The sequence below is a fragment of the Limulus polyphemus genome, unplaced genomic scaffold (genome assembly GCF_000517525.1).
Source record: "Limulus polyphemus unplaced genomic scaffold, Limulus_polyphemus-2.1.2 Scaffold1287, whole genome shotgun sequence".
In the NCBI taxonomy this organism is placed as follows: domain Eukaryota; kingdom Metazoa; phylum Arthropoda; class Merostomata; order Xiphosura; family Limulidae; genus Limulus; species Limulus polyphemus.
In genome coordinates, this window is record NW_013666897.1 from 213,360 (window position 1) to 222,564 (window position 9,205).

The following is a 9,205-nucleotide window of genomic DNA, read 5'->3' on the forward strand; positions in this document are numbered from 1 at the left end:
TATATTCTTCTACAAGGTTTAAGTAAGAAGGTATATTCTTCTACAATGTTTAAGTAAGAAGGTATATTCTTCTGCAATGCTTAAGTAAGAATGTATATTCTTCTACAATGTTTAAGTAAGAAGGTATATTCTTCTACAATGTTTAAGTAAGAAGGTATATCCTTCTACAACGTTTAAATAAGAAAGTATATCCTTCTACAATGTTTAAGTAAGAAGGTATAGCCTTCTACAGTGTTTAAGTAAGAAAGTATATCCTTCTACAATGTTTAAGTAAGAAGGTATATTTTCCCAAATTGTAGGTTGTTGGCGTTATTTATCTACTTTCCAACTATATGTACTTTTTTAAACATCACATAAAAACCCTAAAAACGTAGCTACGCTTTTGTGAATGAACAAACATTTTTGCCCTTTAGGTATTAAAACGTTAGAATTATCACTGCGAAATTTATAGTTATCTAGTTATTCTAATAAATTGCAAAGAGATCTCTACGCTTTAAGTATATGATATACAGAACAGTTAACATAATAATTTTGGAACATTAGCTTAATCCCTTTTTTTTTGTAATCTATTTTGCTTTTGGATTAGTAAAATTGTCGGCGATCATAGATAAGTACAATCAACAGAGAATACATTTCATTGTCAAAGTCAAACGAGATTTACACTAACACAATTTGAAAATCTAAAACTTTTTTCCCCCTTGTGATCTAAAATTTTCATAAAATATAGCAGCAAAATCTGAACGTGAAATTCTATGATTGTTTACTTATAGTTTACTTGTGAAATTGAAATATAAAATAATTTATATTATTTACATGGTTTGGTTCAAAGTAAGATTGTTTCTATAAAATGCTTTAACAAGATGTAAAGGCTGTAAGTCTCGTGGTTCAAAAATTAGGGCTGCTGAGATTTTAATATTTAAAGTATATAATAACATAATATTTATTTCATAAGTTTATCGCTACTTTCAATGATGAACCAACTAGGAATAGAATTAAAATATTGAACTTTGACTGGAATTTTCCCGTATTATAGCTTTGTAAACCAGGTCAAAAGTGTATAATATATTAATGTAATAAAATAGCAAAATTATCAGAAAATTAGCTACCAGGTGGTGCAATTTTACTCTGTATATAATTATAACAAATACTCTAGCTATTACCTTTGTTTAAGATCAAAATGAATTTATTTTTATGTGGTATTTGATTTAAGTAATATGATTAACTAGAGTCTGTAAGAAACATTCTTAGAAACATTAAAAAAAAGAAGAGTCAAATGGTAAATCTCACGGCAGTTTTATGAAATCTTTCGGATAAAGTTATCACCACTACTATTGAATTAGTAAAATAATTGCACTATCATTTTTCTGTTTTCCTAAAGTTTTAAAATTTGATGTAATAACCATGGTCGTTTCACCGTTATTTAATGCATGTCGTAATCTGTCGTCTAAATGTAAATAAGAGATAGTGCATAAGATTTTGTTTAAAATGATAACAAATTATTTGATTAACTAGTTTACATAATATGCTTCTCACTGGTAAGGGCTTATGACTCTAAAAATCTCATTTTGATACCCGCAGTGAGCAGAGCACAGAAAGGCCATTGTGTAGCTTTACGCTGAGAACAAACAAAATTATGTAATGCATTGTATCTATATAAATATAATAGTATTGTCTGTTGTCTGTTGTATGTCCACATAACTATTTCGCAGGTTATGGGTGGATCTTGACCCAAATTGGTATGAGGGTTCATTGGGTCCATAGGGAGATATACACAAATTTTGAGTTTATCGTATTTGGTTTTACGGTTTTTATGGGTGTTTTTTACCACTGCTTCTCCCCCTATTGATGGATCTTCACCAAATGTGGCACGAAAGTTTGTTTGGTCCATGCGAGGATACATGAAAAGGTGCAGTTTCACATTTTGTGTTTTGAAGTTTCTATGGACCTTTTTGACAATCACGAAAATTCAAATATTGTGAAAAACTCTTAAATATGAACATCAAGTTACTTATATATATATATATATATACGTACATAGATTGATTACGTTTATATTAAAACTATTTCCGAGCCTCACCACGTCGTTACAGTCCGGTAATGTTCTTTCTTATGACCGTACATTTTCAAATAGCCCTGCAAAGGAGTTTATACTGCAAAAGGATTCGTCATATGGCTGTCATGTTTAAATCGCATCATCCCTTCTTGCAGGCTTTCAATAACCCAACTAGTGTACAAGCCTGATTGCACAGAGATCCATAGACAATTTGACCAGCATGACTTCGCATAGAATATCACGAATATCCGTTTTATTCTCTGGCTGCTTGAATTGTACAACCCTTGAACAGAATGTCGTGTATTGTTACCTGGGAATTTTGCCTCTGATATTTACATTCATGGATTCTTCCCTCACTGAAGAACGACTTTTTACAGAATTCGTTCTGGATGGTCCTGGTGCCCCAAGTTTATCGATATTCCTTTGTTTTCCTATTTTGTTAAATACTGGGGATATCGCCTTCTTGAAAATTTTAGATCCCCGACCTGGAAACATTTTAATGATTTGAGTGTAGAAATATTTTGCGTCGAAAAGGATTGTTGTTACATATCCTTCTTAAAAGCGATCAATTTTCTACGTGACGTCAAACAATTACATTTTGATACATACATTTCCACTGCGAATTCATAGGAGCTTTTTGTCGTCACGTGACTTACTGATTAGCAAATTCAAAACTGTTTTTAATTTGACCTACGTTGTGTATATATATATATAATATTTTACTTATATTAACGTAATTAGCCGACTTTGGATATGTATTATAAGTTATTTCAGTGATATTTTAAAGTGGTTATTAAATAGAATTATTTACTCATTTCTTTTCGGGATGTTTTTCCTCTGAATATCTTTCTGTGGTACAACGACATCTCGATTAGAATTTGACTTAATAAATTTGTACGCGTCGGCTCCAATCTTTACTATATTTTGAAATATTTCTATAACACTGATTTATCTATAAAGTTTACGTATTTAAGATACATTATGTTACCAACTTAGTTTGTACATTATTATGTGCTCATGATATTAAAGAAACAAAGTTAAAAGCAGATTTTATCTTTGTAAATGCAGAGTTTTTCGCATAAGAATTTAGCTTACAATCTGAATTTCTCAGTGAATATTTAATCAACATACACCATTATTAAATTAATGATAGACGGCACACTGAAACGGAAGAGAAATATAAATCAAAAAGTTAGAATCTTGTTTAAATCTTTAAGTGCGAAATGAAAGAGTTGAAAGACTTCACAGAAAGCTTAAAAAATAATTGTGCTGGAAAAGCTTTTGACATCATAGTAGTTTTTAGTTTACATAGAGTTTTGTTCATTAGATTAAAAGTTAAACAGTAGTTTATCTGATAAAAAATCACAACAAACACCTAAGAGAATTTTGTAATATAAGTGGTTATGTGATACTGTGTTTCCTTAGGCATCGCATAAACGATAGGACGTTTATCACTTCAAAGTGAAACTTTCCAGATAATACACAGAAAGGGATAAACTAACATATTTTTGTAAATGTATACGTTTTTCAAATCATTATAATGACCGTCTTAAAAAGGATAATGTCCATAAAACAATGGCAAATAAAAGACAGACTTGAAATAGTAAATTGTAAAATAACTAAATTCTTCTAAACAGTTTCCAAATTTTGAATATTAAACACGAGAGATGTATCAGCATCTTAATCAGAAAGAGAAAAACTATTTAAGAAGTTAGGTGTCATAAAATAATTAAATCTGACGTTTTAAAAATGAAATCTGTCTTCAGGGCTCAAGATTTTCCAAAGAACTACTTATTTAAGTACAGCAGAATATCTTGTGTATAAAAGTACATAATATGCTAAAAACTTTTTTATCGAACGAACCTTCCTATAATATGGCATTGATCAGCAGTTGAAATATGAAGTGATTATAATTTTAAGTTTCAAATAAACAGAATACTATATTTGAAATGTTGATCTTAAGATTGCTGTTATTTTAACGGAACTTTGCATAAAAGGCTATCTGCGCTCTGTCTACTGCGGGTAATCGAACCGGGGGATCGTAAGACTGTAAGTGAAGATTAGGATTTTAGCATCAAATCTTAGTAAAGAGAAAGAACCACCAACTCTGTATTCTTATCGCACAATGTTCTCTACAATATATGTGTGCTTAGACTTTTCTTTGTGTGAATCAAAGTGCAGTTGATAAACATAAAAACGTCTATCAGGAGTTCTATGTAACTATGACAACTATATAGAAACCTTGCAGATGCACGAATTCTTTCAACAATCGTTCATATAGCCCTTGAGGAGCGAAAGGCACAGAATAAATGTCTATAATTTCCGTACTTACTACTGATAAAGCAGATTTATGAAACCTATTAAAGAAGGCTTTGGAGAGAGTTACTTACCTCCTTACGTAGACTTTCATAGATAATACTTCGTCCTTTTACTATACAAAATGCTCACAGTCCACGACAATAGTAGTGATAACACCTCATAAACATTTATATATATTTTTCTTTAGCTTTCAGCTCTCTTTGTCTAATAAGAAATCATATCTTTGCAATTTTCTATCTTTGTGCAAAATTCGGTCATGCTAAAGATTTATTCTACGTTGATCGTTACTTCTAACTTTGTTCTGATAAAAATCCGTTTCCATATTTAATAGAACAAAGTGGGGTTTTTCTTTAGTATGAATGATAAGTGTTACCGAATTACAAAAAGACATATAGCACGAGGCTGATGTAAACCTGACGAAATAGCCTTTTGAAATATCACTGATTTTGAAAGAGGATCTGACAATCTATGATATACTGATCTGGATTCATATCAGGTTTAATAATAATATGTTCAAAGATTTTACACATTAAATATCAATTATAAAATTTCATTTAAATTTTACAAAATAAAAAAACATGCATTCATATTATATACAAATTGTTTCACTATATTTTAACTTAATGTAGGCTTAAGGCAAAATTAACCGTTTAAAACATACACGTGTGAAGGTTTTTAAAATAGGAAAATAAACATTTATGTTTTGTATGACGTGTATGAAATCTCCATAAGTTTGCATCGAACTGAAGTTTCCTTAAATAAAACCCTGGATACATAAACTAGGAAAGACGTTCCTTCGAAAGTATTTTTTATCGTCCAGTTCTAAGTGTGACATATTAAATTCACTAATTAAAAATAAGCATGGTGTACCAAAAAGCTGATTTTTGTGGGTTTTTTTCCTGAAAAGTAAAAGGTATAAAACTATTATAATTAAAACACAGATCAGTAAAATCGTTTTATGTTTAATGGTGTAAAAAAAGCTCGAAATTAATGAAAGAAGAAGAAGAAGAAAAATTAAGTTTTTAATTGTCATTGGTATAAGAATTTTCAACCTGTATAGGCTGAACGATCAGGTCAGAGACGTTTAAAGTTCAGCCATTTTTAATTTAGAACTGTTGACCGGAAGAAAGGAAAACGCTCAGCCGCATCCACAGCTTCTGTGGCTAATCTTATCCGAATAATGAGTTTGACTATCAGAGGTGTAAAGCCACAAATCTGAGAGTGCTCAGCGGCATATCGTAGTTCGTACGTCGAACCTTTCCATCTGCAGCCCTATACGATAACAAACATACCCGACCCATCAATGTTCTCAGTAAAATTATGAGATTAAGTTATAAATAATATTGTTGAATTGCACTAACCCCCTCTCTCCCAGTGACTCAGCGATAAGTCTGAAGGCTTGTAATGTTAAAATTCGGGTTTCGATATCCATGGTGGGCACAGGACAGATAGCCCATTGCGTAGCTTTGCGCTTAACAACACAGAATGGAACTGAAATCCTTTGAAATTCCATTTAGATATTTTTGTTTTTCAGGCGTAAATGTTCTGTGCCCACTGCAAAACTCGAACCACGAATTTTAGCTTTATTAGCTCTCAGGCTGTGCCACGAGAGGGGGTAGTCAGGAAAGTATCAATATTTCCTATACTGATAGGAAAGTCTGAATGAGTTATCATTCATATGGCCTTGTACATAAGAAGTATTCCTTTAATTGTACTTCAAAAGGTGTTGATTTTCAGAAGTTTGTTTTTGGTTTCCACTTAGTATATTGTATAAACAAATCAAAAACAGTCGTGGTATTTCAAAATTTGTCAGGCTGATGTGTTTTTACCATTTTCGTTGATGGATCAGGAGTGACCCTGTGACTATAGTTCCGGACTGTGAATCATCGGGCCTATGGTTCGCGCTCTTTTGAAGAAAAATTGCGCTTCGTATTATGGGGCTGTAGGTGTGTGATAAGAATAACAGTCCACTATTCGATTAGAGCAACTCAAGAACTGGTTCTGTCGACTAGCTGTCTTCCATTTAGTCTACTTGTTCAAAATTAGGGACGGATAACGCAACTAGCATTGTATAGCTTTTGCGAAAAGATCCGAAACAACTAACCAAACCATGGTTGTTGGTACAGCATTTTAGGTGGGAAACATATGACGTTTATCTGGTGAAACCATCAAATTTAAATGTTTTATTCATCTTCTTGCTGTTCTGGTTAATGATTGTAAATTCATTTACTAAAGTAAATTGTATAGAATCTGAAAAAGAAACTCTGAACAAATTTTAATTATGTCATTACAGCTTGCGGAGTATAAATGTATTTATTTGTGTAGATTAGAAGTAAACGGATTTCTGTAAATTATTTTCGCTTTAATGGAAATGTTCTTAAATGAAATGTTTATATAAAAATAAACCAGACTTGCACTTAAAGTTTAAAATGTCAACGAAAAAACGTAGTTGGAAAAACAACAGAGATACTTAAATAGTCATCTCTCAATTATCTAAACTTTCGTTTATCCGTTTCATCCAAATGTAGATAAGTTATATCAAGTACAATGTAAAACAGGGACTATATGTTTTTACAAACTGATGGATATTTATCACAGAATATGTTTAATATTTTGGAAAACAAGCTGGGTGAATATGAAAACAACAATATTTATTTGGTGTTGCCTGGCTAATATCATTCATCATTTATATACACCAATTTTTGTATAAATTTAATAACTTGAAAAGCACAATTCATTATTTGATTTTGTGCTTTTGAATGTTTCTAACTTCGCCATAACTTTATTTTCAGACATTTTAGTTGTTTTTATGTATTTTCGTGGAAGTATTTTTATTAAACAATGTTGAGTAACGACTTTTTCTTCTTCTGTTAGTCCTATTAAAATTGTTGCATAACCTCACAGCTGTTTTTCTAAAGTTTCTGTGTTGAAATGAATGTGGTGGATGCTGATAAAGCGTTAATTTCACCACATTCTACCTTTAAATTAGAAATATATACATGAAAATTAAAATCTGAAGTCACACTTCACTTAAATGCTCAACTAACTGATGCTGAAGAAGTTTAACGGATCACAAACATTCTGCTTATGATAAAATATATGTTTTTTTTACTTTGAACGAATATACAAACTAATCACCATATTCACTTTTCACAATTCTGTAGTAAGAATTAATGTGGCAAGAGCTTAATCTGCATAATATTAAGCTTGTAAATTAACACGCGAATTATAGTAATGTTCAAAAATATTGCTTTACTTTTTGTTTATCAGTTAATTGAGTTTTTGAAAAGCTTAAATAACACATTAATTTTTACCGAGACGTATATGTACATACACAAACAAGTAAATGCCATTTAGTTAGGTACATTAAATATTTCTTCAATACAATTGAGAACGGTTCAAGTTAGCAATTAATAACCCAAATCATGATTATACATTAGATGAGGTATAAATAACATAGTAGATTCAGATGAGTGATACAAATTTCAGACAGTGTATACGTAAACAACTTCAAAAATAATGTTATAATGAAGTAGGGCAAGCCACAACCAATTCGACTTGTGTTGTTTCAAACAAGACATAAGAACTGAAATCAAACTTGTATAGACAAACTGCATTGTAAACATCGAAATGGACCAGAAAAGATGTATTAGAGTTGGCTTTAAACATTCAGAGTAAGGATATGGTAAATATTTCTTTGGTGGTAAAGATTATTATACATATTTTTACAGAATGTTCCAACAGAAAGTATAAAGTTATCAATTAGAAAAATTAAAATACCTCATGAAATGTAATCTACAATAATGTCTGAAGCAAACCATTAGTTCTAATACGTTTTGTATGTAAGTTTGTTGGAAGTTAAGCACAAAGCTACACAATGGGCTATCTGTGCTCTTCCCACCACGGGTATCAAAACCCGATTTCTAGGTTGTAAGTCCGCAGACATATCGCTGTGCCACTGGGAGGGGGGGGGGGGGCTTGTAAGTAAGCTATACTATTATTTTAATCAACAGTATTGTTCAGATTGATCAATATAGGCCTAGCAATTTTTATTATCTTTATAAAGAAAAATAAGTATATTGATTTAGGACTAACATAAATCTCCCAAGCTGACTGAACATGGTGAGTTTTATCGGGACTATAGCTGAAAATATAGCTAACAGGGAGATACCCAAATGATGGAACAATGCGTTCTAATCATCATATGTCAGAACTTATTTCATTAGCTATTTTCCCTACTGTCTTGTCTACATAGGTAACATGCTCACACAAAAATCCTTATCCGAAAAGTAGTGTAGTTCCATTCTTTGTTATTGGACACTTCCTATAAGGTACTGTTATCTGGATAGTAACTGAAAGTCAGCATGGTTCCATTCTTTGTTATTGGACACTTCCTATAAGAGACTGTTATGTGGATGGCAATTAAAGTTAGCATGGTTCCATTCTTTGTTATTGGACACTTTCCATAAGAGACTGTTATGTGGATGGCAATTAAAGTTAGCATGGTTCCATTCTTTGTTATTGGACACTTCCTATAAGGTACTGTTATGTGCATGCCAATTAAAAGTTAGCATAGTTCCATTATTTGTTATTGGACACTTCCTTAAAGGTACTGTTAACTGGATGGCAACTAAAAGTTAGCATGGTTCCATTCTTTGTTATTGGACACTTCCCATAAAGTGCTGTTATCTGGATGGCAATTAAAAGTTAGCATGGTTCCTTTCTTTGTTATTGGACACTTCCCATAAGAGACTGCTACTTGGATAGTAACTTATTCCTCCGTTTTATAGAGCTTGTATCCCACTTATATGACATTCTAGGGCACTTCAGAAA